General features: G+C 41.7%; 1 long non-coding RNA gene and 4 other non-coding genes across 5 annotated transcripts in view; 3 read left to right on the forward strand and 2 right to left on the reverse strand.

Moving 5' to 3' along the window:
* The window catches only part of LOC105193153, a 340,949-nt gene that overhangs the window by 118,891 nt on the left and 200,408 nt on the right, over positions 1-21,650 (forward strand). Inside the window, exon 4 of the long non-coding RNA XR_850576.3 lies at positions 18,288-18,328. This is a non-coding gene — a long non-coding RNA (uncharacterized LOC105193153). The remainder of the gene's footprint in view (positions 1-18,287; positions 18,329-21,650) is intronic.
* On the forward strand, positions 5,166-5,245 carry Trnal-uag. The gene has a single exon. It is a non-coding gene; the product is annotated as a tRNA-Leu (tRNA).
* On the reverse strand, positions 5,759-5,830 carry Trnaq-cug. Its single transcript has one exon. It is a non-coding gene; the product is annotated as a tRNA-Gln (tRNA).
* On the forward strand, positions 6,142-6,213 carry Trnaa-ugc. Its single transcript has one exon. It is a non-coding gene; the product is annotated as a tRNA-Ala (tRNA).
* Positions 12,000-12,082, reverse strand: Trnal-uaa. Its single transcript has one exon. It is a non-coding gene; the product is annotated as a tRNA-Leu (tRNA).

The following is a 21,650-nucleotide window of genomic DNA, read 5'->3' on the forward strand; positions in this document are numbered from 1 at the left end:
CCGCGACGCGAGGGCTACCTCGTTGCGCGAGTGGCTCTTCATACGGCCCCGAGCTCGCGATTCTACTGGAAAATATCCTATTTCGCGTACGTGTGGGGCACTCGAACTTTTCGGGCGTGCAAAAACGCCCGAGGGTCGCGTGCGTCTATCGCGAACACGCAAATTGCTCGACAAAAATCGATCGATAATCCAACCCGGTAATCGTGTAGTTTTCCGGAACGCTGTCTCGGAGCGTCCGCCGCCGCCGCCGCCGCCGCCACCGCCGAAATATTGTGCATGGAAATATGTGCGCCCGTGGTGAACGAGCCACCACGAAATACGAGAGCCTCGGATTCCGCGAATAGCTCCATTCGTAATGAAATTGTTTTTAATTAAGTCTGCGACTCATAACGCGCGAGCGACGCTACGTTGGGAGTCTCGACCTAGGATAATTTGATGATGACGAACTGAAAGCTCCTCCATTAAATTTTCATATGCTTGGAACTATTCGCTTTTTGTTCAACTTTGAAAAATGCATGCATTAAATATGAACATATATTTTGTCTGCAACGTCAAGTATCCCCTGCTTACAGACAATTTTCGATAATACTATTCAGACGATGCACGTTGAATACATTTTTATTAACCTTTCATGCGAGACACAGCAGTATATTATTATACATCTGCATAGTGCTCGCGGTGATAGCGCGTGCAAATATTTCTTGGCAAATGAAACTCGTTGCCGCGTGTACGAAAAGCTTTCGCGAGCGAACGTAGTTATAGCCGTTTTTAATTAAACTTCCGTCCGCGGGTGAAACGCGCCGCGTCGCAGCGACTATGTGCAACGCGTTCGTTAACCGTGCGTAAACTTCGACGGGGTGGAGCCACACCGAAAACTTGGTATTTCCGCGCGCGCGTCGCACGAGGAGAGGAATTATTCATCGCGATATTTCGCACGAGATCTCCCATTAAAAATGAATTCCCCGAGCGAGCGAGGAAGCGACCTATCGTCGCGCATATTTTAGTATGCGCACTTTAATTACCGAGAGCCGGTTCGCCAAAAGCGACGAACGTAAACAGAGAGGCCGATGTAATTCGATTCGCCTGGCACAAATATTTGTGGCGTGTAACGCGCCGTTCCGCGACTCGAGTCAGCGGGTTGCGTTACCGGAACCGTTTCGTAACCCTGTGTGCATACACGCGAGCGCGGGCTTAACTCAGCTGTCGAGCATCCGGAACTGCTGCGGGTCAGTTACATACGTGAAAACGGTTCCGCGCACGACGCGATCTGCCGTATGTACGTACATCGTGTTTCGGCAGATAGGACCGAGGTTTCCTACCATAAGTACGCGGCCATTGTACAGTTACGCAAGGAGGATTATGTCGGGCGGGGACGAATTAATCCATCACTCGTGGGCGAAACAATGGCGCCGATTGTCGATTATTTCCCCCCATTGTGCAGATAATCCCACGTGGAAAAATAATGAGATTGCAAAATCGGCGTGCGCAAACGCTTGCGAGACGCCTCTGCGTAAGATTACAACTTGTAATTGTGCGATAAAAGTAATTATTCGTCTGATACATAATGACTAATAGTTAAGTATTATCAATCGATCGAATGATTTCGACAGGATGCATCGAATGTTGCCCTCAGTTGCAAAAAGAAAGGATAAATTGTGAAGTAATGTTCGCAGATTCGCACAGTTTGCACAGTAAAGAGTAACGTTTGTTAATTCGCATTAATGCGCAGCGTCGTGTCGTATCGACGCTACCTCGATCCGGATGCGATTACGAAACGTAGCCACGCAGCCTCGTTTCGAATAGTAACGGCTCCTGCTTCCCCGAGTGCTTCCCATGCGTGCCGGATCGGATGCGTGCAATTGCGGCGCAACTTGCCGGTCGCTGCGGTGGAGGGTCTGTATGCATTCGAGTGCGCCCCGAATCGTAGGTCAGTTACGAGAAAATATTGACTGATCGCGCGTAATGGCGCATCCGATATTAACAATAGTACCGCCCCTTGAATCTATTCGCTATCTCTCGCTTTCCGTGCACGCGGACCGCGTACGTACGTGCGTATTCAACGTGTGTGAGTGCCGTACGCGCGGGCGACTATAACGGGGTAAACATAGGCGCGCGGATATTAAAGCGAGCGCATTTCCTGGCTCGCATCAATTGTCATTAAACGACATGATTATTGCGTATGTTGACGATTATTGCTGCGATAGACCATTACGGGAATATCCGTGCGAGCCTCATAATGATCGATAGCCGATATATATTCATCGAGCATTTCGTTAATGGCACATTGTCCCAGCTACCAGTGGCGCATGGTCTCTCGCGAAAATTGCGACGTTCCGTTAACGAGGCGTTTCGAGGATCGCTGTTAATCGAAGTGTCTCCAGTTTGCGCGACACATTGGGCACGATAGATACGATAAGCGAATGAAAATGTATACGGTGAACGAAAATAATGGAGATTTTAATGCGATGATTTATATTTTGTATCTCTAAATGAGATCAGCCAATTGAGAACAAAATTTCTTAAATTTTTTAAAATTGTAATTCTACTTGTACTAAACAATGACACGTATCGTAATCGCGTAATACTTAAATTAATTTACTTTTTGAATTTTTTATAATGAAAATTTACTCAATGTTTGAATATTGCGTTGTTTGCACGTATCCCTTTTCTAAACTTAAAAAAAAATTTTTTTTTTTTCGAATGCAACGTTCAGTGTACGATATTGTTTGAACGCGTTAGTTCAGACCTTTCATTTTTACAATAGGAGCGTTACGGTAGCGTGGCTTTCACGCTGGCCCTTTCGCGGAAAAGGGAAAGGAAAGTAGAAAATCGAAACAGCTACCTGTTGATCGTGTAATTGTAGCCATTTAACCAATTAACGGCGGATATCGGCGGTACACTGTTTGCGTTTCACAAAGAACGAAGACTTTCGCGTTGAGCGATGAAAAACCGTCGTCTCTCGAGCGAGTTTGCTTATAATATCGCGGCACGTTAAGGCACGTCGTCGACCCGATGGCGAAGAAGAGTACCTGCTTAGCATCGCGTTTAGCAGAATCACGCCGCCACTTTGGTCCGATACTCGTGGCTGTCGTCGCGAATGATCGATCATATCGTCCGTTCATACGTAGAGTCGCAACGAGGATGATCTCGATGACTCGCACCCTCTGAATTACGTCTCGCATGTTGCATATCATAATAGAGAAAATCCCTCGTGAGCATGTATCGTTGCGCAGAGAGGGGGAAGGGCGGCATGGAGGGGAGGTACCATCGATCCTTACGAATAAACTGCTGGAAGCCAATTGAGGATGATAAATCTATTTTATTTTCGGCGAATCATGCAACTCGTGTGGGGAGAGTAATGGAGATTATTAGCAAATGCAGGTGCCGCGCTTATGGATGTTATGAGCGTTATGAGCTCCATCGAATAGCTCCCATTCGAGCTCTCATAAAACAATAATGGGATCGGTCGAGTGATGTGAAGAGAAAATGGAAACGATGCGAAAAGAAAACGCATTTACCTCATTTTATCACGAGATATTCGCGTAAATCCACATCCTGATTTTTATTATTAGCGAAAGTATCGGTGAAAGTAATTGATATCAGATAATTAGATGAACCTTTTTATTACGTGCCAGGATATTCTTTTTCCAAGGCATTCCCTAGTTTAGGCGACGTGCATTGTGCCTCGATGATTTTTAAATAAAAATCCGACATGTCAGTGTCACCTTAAAATTTTTTTGGGACGTGACATTCAGCGCGATATAATTAATCGCTCTGTCACAATAGAGAGGAAAGAGAGACTCCGCGTGCTATAAAGTATCTGAGCGTGGAATAGCAACGGGAGACGAATTTATCTTCCTCCGTTTTCCGGCGGCATCGTATCTCTCGCGACGGTAACGAGGGATGGAGAGGCTCCGGGACTTTCAAGACCGATTTCGGTTTATCACGCCGGCTTATCTGCGCTATACGAGTATTCACGCAAATTTATCGATCTGTCTACAGCCGTTTCGACATAACCGAAGCGGCTTCGTTTCGGCTCTCGAGCGTCAGCTTTATGCCACGATCCCTCGGGGACGCGATAAGGAAAAGAAGAAAAAAAAAATAAGAAGCCACCAGCGGAGTCACGTTATGAGCATGAATTTTTATATTGAGATCTTATCGCCTAGGGTAGCCGGCGCTACCGGGAAGGGAAAATAAAAGAGGAGATTTGCGACGCCATAATGACGTTCGCTACTGCAACGCGTGCTTGCGCGAGATGACCAATTTATTCGTTCATTTTGTCTCTTCGGAGATCAATTTTTCTTTTTTTAAAGCGCTCGGAATTTTTTAATATCTTCTCTTTCTTTATTTCTCTTCCTCTGATTTAATTTAATATTTAATCTAACTTGAAAATATAATTTGACTTTAAAATACGCCGTCGGGACTGAAAACTTGTTTTTCAATTTCTGTTATGACAAAAATTTATAGGTTTTCCGTGTTGTGTTATGAAACTTGAAATGTTTTATTCAACGAAGTAATTGCTATATCATAATAATTATAAAGACGGTTGATTAGTCGTTACTCGATTCATCGTTATCACGTGAAAATACACATAACGGAACGATATCTCAGCTACATAAGCTTGTACATATGATGCCAAGTGCGAGATAAGTCACCAGGCAACGCGACGTGAGATATGTTTGTAACGTGTGACGTAATCAAGGCCAGAACGGTAGCACGTGCTGAGAGAATACGAAACAATATGTTAGAAATACACGACTCTTGCATCTACCGGACGTTTATATTAAACGCGTTATTTCGTTCAATGCTATTGTACAAAGGCGTTCAGTATATTAGACTAAAATTGATGCAAAATGTTACTTCGTAAAAAATAATTTTAAAAATGTAGAATACTTTTCCACTGAATATATGTGTGAGAAATTTTCATTCAAAATGCCAAAATAATTTAAATAAAAGTAGCAATTTCATATAGTTTTTATGTATTAATAGTTAAATGTATTTATTAATAAGGCATAATTTATTACATATAATTAAATAAATGCGCGTTGCTTTTATATTTCAACTTAGAATTTTTTATAATCATATTTTGACCTATTTTAACTTAATATAATCTTTCACGAGGTAAGACTTGGTTTTATACACAGTTAGAGCAAACTTTTACCGAAGGCAGCGTGGCCGAGCGGTCTAAGGCGCTGGTTTTAGGCACCAGTCCGTAAGGGCGTGGGTTCGAATCCCACCGCTGTCAAATTTTTTTTTCTTTTTTCTTTTATTGTTTATTTATAATTTTTATTAAAAATGACTCGAAATTATATAAATCATAGAAATAGTACATACGAATTAATTTAATTATCCTAGTTATTTATAATACATTAATATTTGTTTGACGGGATCAATACTCGTGACATATAAAAAAATATGTTCAGACAATTACCTTTTAACATTTTAAGTTTCTCTTCATTAATTTAAATATTAAAGCTATCGATTTTTTATAATTTTGTAATGTAACGAGAGGAAATTTTTCAAGATCAGCATTGCAATAATTTATGTAGTTAATATTATACAGTAATGTTATCGCTATCTACGTAATAGTCAGTAATGCACACAAGTTTCTGTTAATTACAGGTGCTTAATATATAAAGTTTACACAATTTCATTTTACGATGGTAAAATTAACGTTTAAAACTTATTACTTATTAATTTATTTAACGACATGCAACGCACGAAATAATTAAAGTACGGAAAATCAAAATTTAAGTTCAGGTCCCACCGAGATTTGAACTCGGATCGCTGGATTCAGAGTCCAGAGTGCTAACCATTACACCATGGGACCTTCAAAAATTCTTGCTGATAAGAGAGCTAAAATGGCACGTTGCTCTGGGTCACTTTGCTTTATAATTATACTATATTTAGACCAACATCTTTTAAGATAGCGATAACATTTAACCTTTCGTATTTGAAGCGTGGAATTTGTATTATTCACGAGTGTGGTTGGAGATATTCATATAATAGAATTCTCGTACTTAACGTTTAACTAAGTAATTTTTTTTTAAATAAATTGTTATTACATTAATTGAAATAATAAATGACGCTATAAAAGACAGAATTGCTACTGTCATGTTAATAGAACCTCGTAAAAAAAACGGGGATGTAGCTCAGTGGTAGAGCGTTCGCTTTGCATGTGAAAGGCCCCGGGTTCGATCCCCGGCATCTCCATTTTTTTTGTTACAATTATTTATACATGATTATTCATTTTTTTCATAAAAAATAATTGTTGCACATTTATATGTTATTTTATTCGAATGTTAAAATAAACTTTTTTGAACAAACTAAAAGTAATATAATTTCTGTTTATTTTTAAAGTAAATATTAAATTTTGTACATCATATAGTGTTGTTACATCTCTCTTTATGATGCATTTAATTTAGATTATCAATTATACCGCGCAGACAGACTTGAAAATCAAGTAATTATTTCGTGTCATAATTTTCACACGAACTCCAAGAAAGAATCAGTTCAATATACGTTCGATTGTTCGATACAACGTGCATATCGTTTTACAGTTCATATCGAAAGCCACGTTCGCAAACTTGTCAACATTGGGATGAGTGTCGTTTTATCGACTCGGTTTTGCGCGACCAGCCACGCAGACTCATCCAGACTCGCGCGGTGATAAAGTTGCGCGTATTTAGAACGTCAACCGACGGCCGTGGCCGTATGTAAAGCGTGACAGGGGAGACGATAGCATGCAAACGAAGCCGCGCAAAGAGATTGAATGGTAATAGTCTTCGATTCGTCATATGCAAAAGTTCCGCGTGTATCCGCGTGCGTGGAGCCCGGGTCCCCTCTTCTGTCGACGCGAAAGAAAGATGCTATCATTTGAATTGCCGTCGTCATCATACGGGTAGAGATACGTTATGCCTATCTCCATCGAATATACTCGGGAATAATCGTGCGAAATACACTGCGACAGGCTCTCTTTCTCTCTCTCTCTCTCTCTCTCTCTCTCTCTCTCTCTCTCTTCCCGTGGGGTGAATGCAAGCGCTGTGCACGTAGGAATTAATCATCGCTGGAAAAAAACGACGCAATAAGGCTGAACGTAGCGCGAATCACTCGTTCTCTAACGTAATCGCACGTCGATGAGTCGTACGAGAGGCAAGAAATGCTAGTGGATAACGGCCTTGATTGATCGTAAGAGTACGTGGTAGTTAGTCCGTGCTCTATCGATGGTACGGTAGCTTTGTTAAATGCGATGTTTTCCTTCGCTTATACGTATTCCGTTTAAGATGTATTCGTATTATACTTATAATAAGGAACAGATTATAAGTTTTATTCTGAACTTATATGTATAAAAAAATATGTATTATTATACTAAATTTATATAAGGTGTATATTAAATAATTTTATTTATAAATGTATTAAATATATTTCTTAAACATACACTTTACAATGTAATATGCATTCAATCAGTTATATATATATAAGTTTAAGAATAAATAAAAATATATGTATTATATATTAAAAGATAGCGTTATATAAATTATTAATTTTTTTTATTTATTAAACTACATAAAAACTCATTTAGTGAATATGTGAAGGACATTCTTCAAAGATACACTTAACGTTAACTAGATTTTGTTCTTATCTGAGAGAATTGAAAAATAATTGAATCCCATGTTACCGATAAATTGTGGAATTCACAGAAAGCAATGTCTCGCGCAGACGACACGTATAAATCAGTTGTATATTGCAATATCGGAGATTCGGCGAGATCTAATAGAGTCGCCTTAAACTTGCGGTATTCGAAGTATTCTCCCGAAGGGGAAAATAAGAGAGAACCCGCCAGGATCCCCTGTCACTGAACCGTTATAATATCCTGTCCGGCAATCCCGGGTATCTATTTTGTCCCCGAGGAAGAGCGTAACTATGTGAAAACAACATAAAAAAAAATCTCGTCGCGCATAGATATCGAGTTTTGACCCCCCGGGCTGGGGTCAGCACTGGAGCGTATGACCATTTTGTCACCCTCGTCGAAAATTTTATTTACGAATATCCTTTCGCGTTGCACGCGCGCGCGGGCGCGAGAGTGCTCGCGCTGTCCGAATGCGTGACGCGACATAAAAGTGTCGGCACCCCCGCCGATGCAGTCGCGAATTCTTTCCGAGTTACAAGCGGCGAAACTTCCGGCTGAATTTAAATGTCCAATTGTCAGCGGCGCCGCGCGCGCTCCGAGCCCTTCGACGGACGTTTTACGGGCAATCGACGACGAAGGAATAACTTGTTCCGCAACTTTTTCCGTCCAGCTATAGAATGCGTTATGACGTCATGGATGAATTTTGATCCCACGCAAGAGCTATCTTCGAGTGTTATTGCGATCGGTCGAGCGATACGTATTTGCGGAATTATTTCACGAACGGAAGCGATTTTACATTTAGGACAGCATTGAATCAACCTGTTCCTCGTAAAACTTTTCCCGAGACATGACTCACGTTTATAAAATGTAAATTTACGATGTTTACTGTGTTGCAATCACGTGCATACGTCGAGAAGGATGTAATGTCGATTAATTATCGTAGAGATTTATGCAGAACGTTTGACTCGTACAAACGGGCAGCGCTTAGAGAGTTTGCACTCTATGAAAAATGACATCTCATTTTCAGGAGTAATCTTCAACCGAATTGTACGTAACAACTCTAATTTATACCGAAATAATTTTGTTCTCTGAACCCCGCGACGAATCGGAGTTACGCGAGGGTGAACTCATAGAAAGAATATTTAGAACAATAAGTCGCGGCGGGTGTTCGATGACGAACGCACGAAGTGCGCGGGAAGCGACGTGGCGCGATGAATGAAGATATCCGCAGAGCGAAAATCTGTCAAATAGAGATCGCGCCCGTCTCCATGCGCCGGAGATAATAATGCTGCCGGCACAGAGGCGGTTTTTGTACCCACGGCTTTCTTCATTCTTCCTTCGTCGCCCGCGCTTCCTAGAGACGACGACGGTGGGGTGTTTTAAATATTTAGCCAGCTAATTTTCGCGAGGATTTTTAAGCCGACGGAGGAAAGTGAGAATTGAAAAGAAACTCGACGACGCGACGGGATCGGAGAGAGAGGCGACCGAGCGAAATGTCCTCTAGACTGAAATAATAATGAGAGGCGCCAGCGCCTTTAATCACGATATTAAACATTTACGATCGCCACGGCGGTGTCCTGCTATGCTAAGATTACTGCTCCTTTTCTCCTGCGCGCGGCCTCGATCCCGCCGCTGGCTCGATCTTTCCCCTGGTACAAAGCGACTTTCGCTGTAACCCTCCTGCGTCCCTTGTTTACGTCTAGTCGCTGATAACCTTACACGATGATCTACCTCGCCTCAGGATATTTTGAACGAGCGTTCTAGCCTGGAATGCGCTTTACTTCCTCATGAACGAGATGTAAACATACAAAAGTTGATAAAGTTTATTAGGCGTACACACATTTATGCATTTATTATGAGATAAATAAATTACTATCGCGCCATCCTTATAACGAGTTTTTCGCTTTTTATTTAGAGAGTATCGCGATAACATGCTTAGGTACACTTTTAGATACACTTTATGGTGTGTTTTTACCTGGGGTAGGAATGATACGGTTAAATATGTCGGAATAAACCTCGGAAAGACAAATCTACTGCGATATACCGATGGATAGATCTGGGCTCGAGATTATTGCAACGGACGACTCTCGGGGTGGAATATAATTTGCAGTAGAATGGGCAATTCGGGCGAAAGGACCGTGGACACTGGCGAAAAAGTCCATTTTTCTTGGCCGACGTCGCTATCGCCAGATTATGTCCCGCGCAGCTATATTGATGACAATGGCAAAGCCGCCGAACCGACTAGCCGGTTCAATCTAGTCCACCGTTTGTTTTGCTTTCACACAATTTGTCATCCATTGTCTGAGCGCACGTACACTCGCTGCCCCGGTCGTCTCCAATCGTTATTTATGGTTTCAAGAAGACGCTTGATTAATTTTTGTCTCGTCCTCCTAATGTCCGAAAATCGTTGGCTCGGTTTCAAAGCTCTGCGAAAAAAATCTCCCCCGGGTCTTTGTAATTAACGCGAAACAATTCTCCACCGAGCACACGACAGAACGATCGAATTCAAACATTCGGCTTACGACGAAAATTACATTTTTAAGCTGCGATTTAAGATGACGCTGATGCAGGGTGATAGTCCGCGACTGAACGGAGAATAATTTAATATTCTTTATTTCGGTAATGCGATTTCACGGAACACCGGGCATGTGATGCCCGAGCATTAGAAATACGATTTTCCTTTCGCAATCGCAAGGGATGATTCGAGCCGTCGAGAAGTATTTTTCTCGAGCCCAGCTTTTCGAATTTTTTATTTTCATGCTTCGTTCTCCTTCGAATCGAATCACGAGAGTTGACAGTCACGTAATAGTATGAGATCAAAAATGCAGAGAAAAAAATAAGAACGTTTCAACTCACGGTCAAGTACATGTATATGTCGCACTATAAAACTTACTAGGAATGATTAAACGTACGTATTCTTTAACGATATTACTTGCATATAAGTATAATATTTATTAATATTTTTTTTAACATTGTTAGATTTTTATTTATAATAGTCACATCAAAGTGTGAGAAAAAGAAACAATAAACTTAGTAAAGCAAATATCATTCAGCAAAGAAAAAGGAAAAAGCAACATTTTCTGTTAGGTACGCGCCTCCCTTTTTTTTTAACTTTTTCTCTTTCTTTCACAGTACCTGAATCTCGAAATCCGACCGTGGTATTGGTACAACGAGTACTAAACTGTAGGGGGACTCTCGCAGTCTCCATTGTGTACCTCGTGTGTAAGGGTTGCCTGAAATACGTTCATACTTTTTCCTTTTTTTTTCCTCCCCATTCTTTTTTTTACATTACAAGAAGCCTCTCGTGTCGCACTCTCGAACGAAGTCGAGAAGTTCGCGGGGTAACGTGAGAATGACAACAGATGCGGCGGAATGAAATTACAAGGTGTCTCGACATTATGTCAACGTGTTGTGCTTTTTCAGCGAAATTGTTGTGACAGGCATCTCAATGCATGATTCTCGGTCCTTGTCTTTCTTTCTGCCACCCGGTCCTCTTTTTCTCCTTTCTCTCTTTCTCTCTTTTCTTCTTTCGAAGACTCCCCTTTGGTATAGGGTGGCTGGACACTTTTACGGTGTCAAGTCCCGGTCTTTTGGGAAAAGGGTCCACGTCGTCTGTCGTTTGGCTAATTCCATTTAATCGGCCGCTTTTCCTTTCCGATACGTCGATCAGATTAAAAACAGCGCTTGAAAACGATCGATAAAAACACCAGGAATTCGAGTCTTTAAATGAGACGCTCGTTTCTATTCTCACATGCATAATAAATTTTGTCCGATTTTATATTATATATATTTGAATTAATTTCTTAGCTTTTTTGTTTTTAAAACATTAACTCTATTTTATATACATATAATATATGTATGTAATATGTCATTGTTAATAACTTTTGTACTGCCGTACATAATTTAATCGTAATGAAATTGCTATTAATTCTGCTCTATTGTGAGATTAGCCACTTGGAACTGGTACCGCACGAAATTGCGTCGGTTTATCTCGCGCTTTCTAATTGTCTATGACTATTCATCGGGTCATTTATTTATACCCGGCGCAATTATCAGCGCCATCAGTCTTTAGACCGAAGTCATTTCGAATCCGATTACATCGAAAGCCACCGTCATTTATCTTTTCGCGGAAATGTCTTGAAAACGCCTCATGTTCACTCGAGATATAATTAATGACAATTATAAATCTGTACGTAACAAATATTTTATAACGTTTTAGAACAAAAATATTATTTATACAGCTATTTATTGTTTCAATCTTAATCAAATATATATATCTAAATAGAGTGTTAAAAAATTAAATAAGCAATTCGTCGTTATTTGCTTTATAAAATATCAAATAATAATTTCCGAAGAAAAAAAAAAAGTTTGCTAAGTGTGGGGTTCGAACCCACGCTCCCATATGGGAACCAGATCTTAAGTCTGGCGCCTTAACCGCTCGGCCAACCTAGCTTCGACGAACATCGTGTGAAATTGTCATTAACTAACCTAGGTATACATTTATAATGTTTGTGTCGTAAAATAACTATGATTCTCATTTCACAATTCATAAAACAACAAATACTTAACTGTATTAGTCTACCTAAATTTTATTATCTGAAAATGACTTTATTTTATTGTAATTGGAATGTTACGTGGCATCAGATATTTTAGGAATATAACAATAATTGCAAAATAATGATGAACAACAGCGTTTGATTTTATTAATTTTAAACTAAAAAGATATTTGACCGATACATGTAACATACAATCTAAATAAGAAGGCCTATTCGGTCATAGCTGGATCTCAGTGCTTTAAGTATACGTGTGATTTTATATACTTTCTCAGACTCAACCAAACTGCGCGCCGTTACTTTCGGTCATATAACACAGTTATAATCGAATAAGAGTTAATAATATCACTTTTATTAAATTAAAATTAATTTAATAATACTTGATGTTTACTAGCATCTACATTAACCCTTTCCCTCTGAAAAAACTTCATTAATTTTTTTAATTTTTAACAAAACCTAACAAGGTATTTAATTCCGTTATTATTTTCTATTTTGTTCGGTCATCTTCTGCAAATTGTGCCTCTCGATGAGTTTGATAGAAAACATCGTTCGGTGAAATGGGTAAATGTACATGTACATGAATTCTTCATGTGAGCACACACGCGAGTACACAGTGATTTGTCCGTGACCGCTAATGCGCCGTTCTGTCTTTGTGCTTCCGCAAAAAATTACGGAAGTTGTGAAGCACGACGCGTTATTTGAATAATACTGCCATTATTCACTCCGCTTGTTCCATGACTAACGTTGAATTGGGGGGGAGAGAAGGAAGGGCAAGGGTAGCTTGAGTAGCACTTGAAATTTGATCGTAATCAACTAATCTGTGACGACCGCGCCACACGAGAAAAACTATAGGTGCGTGTCGGAAGAAGATTTTTCTTCCTGAAACGGCACTTCTTTTTAATTGATTAAAATTAAAAAAATAATATGAATATTATATGACATTCGAAGATAACAAGAAGCGAAAATCTTGTTGATTTCTCACATAGCAGTGCTAAATGTACGTTCTTCACGGTTCGTAAGAGAGGGATAGCTCACTCCGTGAACGATCATATCTGCGTGTCATCGTGCGGTATACCCGTCGCCGTCTGAAACGCTTCTCCTCGCCCTTTGCATACACGAGAGTCCAATGACCCGTTTCCATGTCGGTTTAACACTTAACACCGTGCACCGCGGATTTGCACGCGTATCATCCACGCTCTTCATCGTTTCTCGCCGATGCATGTACGGGAGATTCCCCGTTCCCCTTTCCATCTTGCGCGGCGCACCTGTGCGGGCGTGGCGGGGATAGTCAGCGATAAGTCAGCGCGAGACGGGCACGACGGCGACGTCCAGGTTCGAGGCGAGCATGTATACGCAATAAAAGCGAAATCGTACGTCCGGGCGATGTTCCGTGGCGACGTAATAAAAAAGGGAGACCCCGATAAAAGTAGCCGGGGCATATCCGCATATCGCGGACGGGCCGTCGCGTCGGGTCGTAGCCGACGCGGCCTCGCGAGGCGCAGTCGATGTTGTTGATGTTGGGATCGCGTGCCGCGCGGAATGTCGTACCAGTCTGCACCTATCCCGTTGTTAAGGCGTCCCTATTCCCTTCGGCCACCACCACCACCACCACCACCCCCGTCCTCGCTCCACGGCCGTGTCATTAGCGTAATCATTCTCCGTCACTTGGACGATTCCTCGAGAGCGCCGGGGATCCCGAAGCACTTCATATTTAAATCGCTTCGCGTTCGCTTCCACTTCCGACGCACGCTTTGGGGGCCTCCTTATTGTGCACCGCGGGGAATCGTAATGATCGCCGATAACGATTCGTCTCGCGAGCTACGGGATTGAAAGAAATAAAAACGCTTCTTCTTTTGTGTACATGTATACGAGTATATATACGGCGTGAGACATCTCGTTCGCGTTGCATGTGTAGAAGATGCGAAATAAACGAATGCAATTAAAAAAAAGTCTTGATTCAGAGACACGTTACGTTATATGTTTATTTCCACGCTGATTTATCTCGTGTGAAATGACCGTTGCAATATTCCGATACGTACATTTGTCATGGCGAGGGTTTACTTGTCAAAAGCACGTCCGCGTCGTTCGAGCCGTAGCAGAAAAATAATTAGACGAAACAGACATTTCTCGAGCGAGCACGTGTGTCTCAGAATGCAGGCCGCAGCTGTTAACCGCGCTTCGACTTTCTCTATTTAGGCTGCCATATGCCAAACTTTATCTTTCTTTTGAAGAGTTGGGGCCGAGAGTGACGAGAGCAATTTATCTCCAAATTAGTTGGCTATAAATAATCATTGTAGGCATTTCCAGTTATTTTTAACCGACATTACAACGCTTTATTTCACATTATTCGCAGTAAGACAAATAAAACCTATTTTGAGCGATCTGTAATTTGCGTCAGATTTTAGGATAGAATTCTATTTACAAATTTATATGCTGTGTATTTTGATATATGATATGTGTATTTTGTTGTATACATTTTATATGTTACATAACATGTGAAATTATATAAATAAATAGATTTTTGTTTTCAAGTCTAAACTGTAGATGACGAATTATAAGTCGTCTAAAATAGATTTGAGAGTGTAACGTTTAAAATACTTTATCCGTTCAACAATTACACCAGAGATAAAACACGTACATTAAACTGGTTTATGCCCCATGGAGATGAACGCTATTTATTCGGCTACGAATATGCAATATAATAGATAATAGTCATGAGAAATAACACAAGAAACCGCGAATGCGCGCTTGATGAGTGAACGAAGGGCTTTGTACGGGCGTGATTGGTCAAGCAATTTGTTTGTAAACGCTGATTGTGTCTATCGACGACTGTGATTTGTGTAATCGTCTTCGACCCGTCGGGTTATCGCACTCACGGAACAGTCTCCCGTTGTGTGATTTTTATTCGCTCGGAGTTTTCACCTTATCACTATACATAAACATTATGTGACCACTGCGAGCTTCATAAGAAACGCAACGCTATTACGCAATCCCTCTTGACATGTTGTAAATTACTTCTCAAGTATCTGAGATAGAACGAGGAGAAAAATTCTAATTTGAATTTTTCATTATCGCATTTGTCATAATTAACATCTGAATTCGATCAAACGCAAATATATTCAATTGCAAATTTTTAAACAATAATTATATTTGTTATATAAACAAATATGATGACAAATGTTATTTGTCTTCATAAAAATATGATATTTCTCTGTACCTCAATTCTTTTGTAATATTGTTCAATATTGTTCTTTTTTTTTATTTGTATAAATACATACATATACATGTGTGTGTTAGAGATGTAACATATAGTAGAAAAGGCAATGCCACATTTTTGCTCGTTAAAAGCTGAATGTGATATCGCTGAACCGGAAGGGTGATGTAACAACGTCCTTTGCCTTTGAGTACGTACATCCAGCGTGGCGTAGCAAAAATTAGCTTTTGAAAATAATTCACGTGTGTTATCAGCTACTAAGGGTCGTTTCATGTCGCGGCTCGTCCTTTACGTCATGCCGCATGGGAGTGCTTTTATGTCAATGCCTCAAAGTGGCATACGTAGTATCTATAGGTAAAGGTATCGTACGCTACCTAAAGTTGAACACACGCTTCCGACTTGATATTGTTATCGCATTCCCCACGCATTCACCGCCGAGAGATTTATCAGCGTAATTACACAATATCTGTCGCTGCCGGTTTAGTCAGAAGTTTTAATTTATTCTGTCATTATCTGCGAATTGAAAAATTTGATTTATATACTGATCCAAATTTTCTGAACAACGTTATCTGCTATCTGAAATCTCTTGGAGTGGAAAGAGAATTAAAATTATATTGATTTATAACTTGCGAAAAATATTGACATATTTATGTGTTTCACGCACACAAATTATCATAAATACTTAATTGAACGAAAAGCTTTCGTCCAACACATCGTATTATAACTTTATAGCAATTATCGAAAACTGTATCCTCGGAAGATTGATATTATAATTAGCGTGTTTCTTATAATGTATCACGAAGGTGGAATGACAATATCAAACACCGAATCGTGTCGCGTTGCGATGGTGCATAGGGCGAACGGCGAGGAGAAGCATTGTCGATTGCATCCGCGTGGGATGCTAAAGTACTAATCAGAAACCGCTGTCTTTTAAGATTATTAAAATCGTCAAAGCGACAGACTCCCCAAGGGGTTAATTATTCTGCCGGCTCCTTATGTCTGAGCGCTGCGCTTTCGCCAGACATGGGAGCAGACGCGAATAAAGAACGAGTACATCAATCGAGAACGAGGTACGCCATCCAGCAAAAAAAAGAAGGCTTTCTCTCTGTTTGCGAGAAGCATTGTGAGAATTGAGTTTCGAGTAGCTCGTTTGATCGGCAAATGACGCATCCAAGCTGACGAATAGTCGAATCAGCGTTTTACTGCAATATTACCTTACCGTTTTTATCATGTTTTAATACTCTTAGAGATTACATTCATGAAATATATACGGCTAATACAAGATTATTGGGATGAAGACTTTTCACATATCTCTCGAACGTTCACGTTTTTAGTCACTTTCAGAATTACATGCAAAATAATCTCTTATACGAGGGATGATAGCGCGTGTCATTATCGTTACGGTGGAATTTTAGCTACATCAAAGTCGCGAGAATACTCGAGAGACCACCCGCGAACGCTGCCGGATCTCCGGGAAATCCGTCTTATCCGGCATTATATCCGTCTTTCCTCGCTCCAGAAAAGAACGCCGAGAAAAGAAGCGACGCGGGATGGGGACGTGACACATGTGTACGTACGTACATACAAAACTGGTAAATGGACTGTCCCTCGTCGCGAAAGGGTCAACGATGAGCGAGCGCGCGGAAGGAAGGAGAGGACGAAAGCGTAACGATATCTCTTGCACTTATGCCGTCTTATGCGAGTGTACTTAGACAAAGTACCTGCTCGCAATCGCTTTAAGAGCGAGAGCGTGCCAACTATGAGAGGCGTTAAGAGACGCTGCGCGAGCGCTCTAGCCGCGATAAAGCGCACGTGTAAAATCGTCATGGTCGTGCGCGTACGCGCGGCAACGGATTAACAGTGAGGAAGACGATAGGAGGAAGAAACAGAGGGAAAAGATGAAAGGGAAAGAAAAAGACTCGTGCGCGCCCGAGGACGACATATCACGTTCCACGTATGCGCGGTCGCGCTTTTAAAAAGAACCGCGAGCACGAGCGGTTCTTATGGCCACGAGATATGATCCGCCTGACACATTAATGCGTTTACACGTAAACGCGAAAAATCACGGATGCTAAATGCACGCGATTTATGCTATTAGCGAACGGTTTTAGCCGATTGCCCTTTTCCTCTTTGGCCGCGACGACGCGATGGCGAGCCATCAGCTTCCGAGAAGCCGCCTTCTTTCATCGACGCTCTGACGGCTCCGCCGTCGTTTTGTCTCGCCGGGATTACTCCGGTAGAATGACCCGGGAGAATGCAGTCGATAAGATTGATTGCGAGAAAGAGAGAACGCCGGGATATTCTCATAAGTACTTAAATGTAGAGGCACTCGGGGCTCGTGCCCCGCTTTTAATGACGAAGCTTCGCGAGCGGAGACGTCTCTCTTTTTCTTTCTTTTTTCTCTCTTTTACTTTTTTTTATTGTGATTGCGAGCTTGAGCGATCGTGGTTACGGTAATCTGCTGCGACGGACGCAGTGTCCACCGTGCGCATCATTTATCTCCATATCTCTTGCTTCGTCATCCGCTGTCTCGGTAAGTGAAGAATTGCGCAGCGAACAAGAACCCGATTATTACTGGTGTGAACAACCTGTAGTTTATTTCCAGCGGGGCTTTATGTCACTGCGTGCTGCTGCTGTATCGGGCGCAATTGACGATGCGCTAATTGGATCTCCGTGCCGACGCTGTCAAATAGGGAATAATCGAATTAATTGCGAAATATCTGAAATCTTCATTTGTTGTTTGACGAGTATATAATTACAGAGGAATGACGAGTCAAGTGGAAATTGGCGAGCGATAGGAATTATGGAGAGCGAAGTGAATTAAATTAGAAAGATTTAATGGCCGTGAGATAATAATTGAGTTTTGAATGTGTATTTATATTAATTACAGGTGGACGGTACCATCGACGAATATCGAGGTGCTCTATCATGGTACGTATGTCGAATTTCCTCTTTATTTTATAAATGAGCAGAGAAGTTGGCTCTTCGGATCGATTTTCTATTTACTGTTCTGATAGAAATGGACACGTTATACGAGCGCGAGCGACGTTAACGAGTTGTCTACCTTCTGCACGTATTTTAGGGGATTTAATGCGATCCTAATGGCCAGAAGGAATTACGAAATTATAGCATTAACATCCTTCCGTAGCTTTGTTCGAAAACATTACACATTCTGCACTATCTCTCTCTCTCTCTCTCTCTCTCTCTCTCTCTCTCTCTCTCTCTCTCTCTCTCAGTACATAAGATTTAATCTACGCGTTTGATTATATTTAACCTAAAAGTTTATAAACGATTCTACAAGTAATTTCGAATTATCTTAAAATAAATCTTAATTAAACCTTTTTTGTAGATAACATCGTCCTGATTTTTCAATCTACTATTTCTATTGGATTTATTCCGTTTATTTAATTTGGACTAATTTGTGAATATCCAATAACGTAGAGAGCAAATTCGGAAGTAAAATTTTTCAAACTCGCCTTTTGCATCGTTCCACCAGCGTTCGTGCGCTCACAGAAAGAGAGAAAGAGAGAAAGACCCAGTTATCGCAGCGCGTTAGAGAGGAGCCGTTCGAAATAGCGCTCGCGCAGCATCACCGTTCGCCGTACTAAACGCTCCTAAATGAATCGTTAATCGTTAACGGCGCGGCATTACGCGGCCCTTACGACGCGCTTATAAACCGGAAATTCACCGGTCGCCAAACGTCCAACTGTCCAAATCGTTCGGCGGCCGGCGTGGAAACCTTCCGCGCAATAAAGTTGGACCCGCTTTACTGCCAAAAGAGACTCGCCCCGGATAGACAGATCGGGGCCCGCTTGTTTCTAACCTGTCATTAAACGCGTACGTTAAACGGGCATCTCTTTTTTTTTATTTTATTTTATCCTGCCGCGCCGGCTTTCTCTTCGTTCCCTTTTCCTCGTCTCTTTGTCCTTGCGCACCGAGGATCACCGAGAGGCTGTAAACGGTCGCCCATCTCCGATACGGAATGCTGGATACGAACGAAATAGTCCGGATTCCTGGCTTTATTAAGCCCTCGGTTTACGCGAGACATTTCGAGCGCCCGAGACCAGTGCGCGTGGTATCGGAAACAAAGCCAGATCCGACAGTTTGACTTCGTTTTGATGAGCCGCGTAAAAGAGCGAAGGCGATCGGCTGCTGTAAAAAGCGTTACGGACTGCCATTTAATCATAGCGTTCCGTTTAACGAGATACGTTCGCTCCAACTGTTTTCAATCGATCTGCCCCTTCCTCTGTGTGCCACGCGTGATTAACGCAAAATTGTTTCTTTTAATGCAAAAAGTGAAATAAAGTAACAAATGTGTGATATTTAGTTTACTAAATTAAACTAAAAATAACGTTGTAACTCTTTGTCGTTTTTGTAAGCAGAATATATTAAAGATATATTGTAGTTAACAAAGACTGTTAGGTCGCGTCAATAAAAATTTAACTTTGCTGCTTTTATTTAGTCGCTTTCTTTATCTCGATCGAAAAGAGACATTGTTCTCACAGTGATTAAAGTGAACAACCCTTTCTCGATTGATATACTGCGCGTTTTACTTTGGTAATTCTGACTGTCATTCGCGCGACAGAATATACGTTGATCCATCAGCCGGGTGCTTCGCTGAAGAAGTTTACGGGGTTCATAAGAAACGTTTAGGCGAACTAGCGGCCGCCGGCATAGCAATCGTGAGAACCCGTTACACGTTTTGTCCTTCCACTTTTATGGTTTTATTGGGTCCTTAAAGCTTCGTCCCGGTTAATTCTAATACGCTTTTTTTGCCGCCGCAACCCTTCGCCGCTGCGAGCGCGCAACGCGCAATGTGCGCTGCGTGCTCGCGCCCCGAATAATCGTAAAATTTGATAATTAAATTTAATCGCGCCCCTTTAACGGCCCCGCGCCGCTGTCCATTGTGCATCTCCCTGGTCCTACTTTAATGACACGATTACTCGAAGCTTTAAAACATATGCTTTATACACCTCGCCTCGGAATGATGATGCGCCATTATGATCCTGACACGTCATTAATTTCGTCAGCGCTTACGACCGCTACCGTGCGGCGTAATCGAGCACTCGCACGGATCCTCTAAATCGAAACGGTAGAATCCGGCTCGCGATAAAATGTCCCCCGGCTGTGGCAATACTTGCCGCCGAGTCCCTTTCTTCGGCGACATTTCGTTGCGACGGTTAATCTCGATTTTCGGGTAATGAAACTCGATCGCCGTGGCATCCATTTGGAAGAGTTCAGTGCAAGTGAGGAGACCAAGTTCATGCGATTCAAGTTAAGTTGATTTTATGTATCTCCCAGCTTTCTGAAAATATGGACTTCTCGCTCTAAACTTTCCGTTCTTAAAGAGGATCACTTAGGTCTGCATTTGCGTGAATATGTACTATCAGCGAAATGGAATGAATGATATTTTAACGGAAGAAATTTAACGGTACGGCAGAGGACTTAAAATGTACGTAATGTACAGTTTTAGCCTTTATCTATGCATTTGGCGCTAATAGCGAGTCGCCGGATGGTAAATAAATGATTTTACCGAGTCGCTAGAGAAACGCGCGGTGATACTTCCTGTCGCGATACGCTGAATCATCAGAATTTTTTCCTTTCTTCGTCATCCGCGGTTGCTATCTCTCTGTGCCCGCGCGGTAAAATATATACGTATATATAGCATCCTTTGCTCGTACAAACGCGCTCGCAAATTGCGCGCTATCGCGCCGCGCAGGACAGTCATTAATTGATTCGCGGATCGGACTCGGAAACGTGTGTCTTAATTTTGCCTAATTAGTCGCGTTCCGCTGATATAACCTTCGTTCGAATCCATCCCGGCGAAGAGACGCTCTATTTACAACGCTATTTCATAATCGCCTCTCAAGCTGTATGTCATTTCACATTTCCACAGAGCCCAAAGTGCCACCAATACTTGGTCAAATGTCGTTACGCTTAAAAGCACTGTCCGACTTGAACCGTAGTCTTATATAGTGTCCACCCCGATTACACCGTTTCTCGGCAATCACGTCTCGCTGAATGCGCGAGTGGCGAGTGTAATTTCGCGGAAGATATCGGAGTGCATCGGCGCGCGGGGACACGATGGAAATACGCACATATCGGCGAGGTGATTCTCAGCTCTTTTTTTTTTTTGCACGCGAGCATAAAAGAGTGCTGCGTCGGCGGGTCGTCAATTAAAACACCGTACCCTCGATGAACAAGTCGCGCATAGAACGATGCGCATGCGATTCCGTGCTCCATCGACGTTGTG

Source organism: Solenopsis invicta, chromosome 3 (assembly GCF_016802725.1).
Source record: "Solenopsis invicta isolate M01_SB chromosome 3, UNIL_Sinv_3.0, whole genome shotgun sequence".
NCBI classification, from domain to species: domain Eukaryota; kingdom Metazoa; phylum Arthropoda; class Insecta; order Hymenoptera; family Formicidae; genus Solenopsis; species Solenopsis invicta.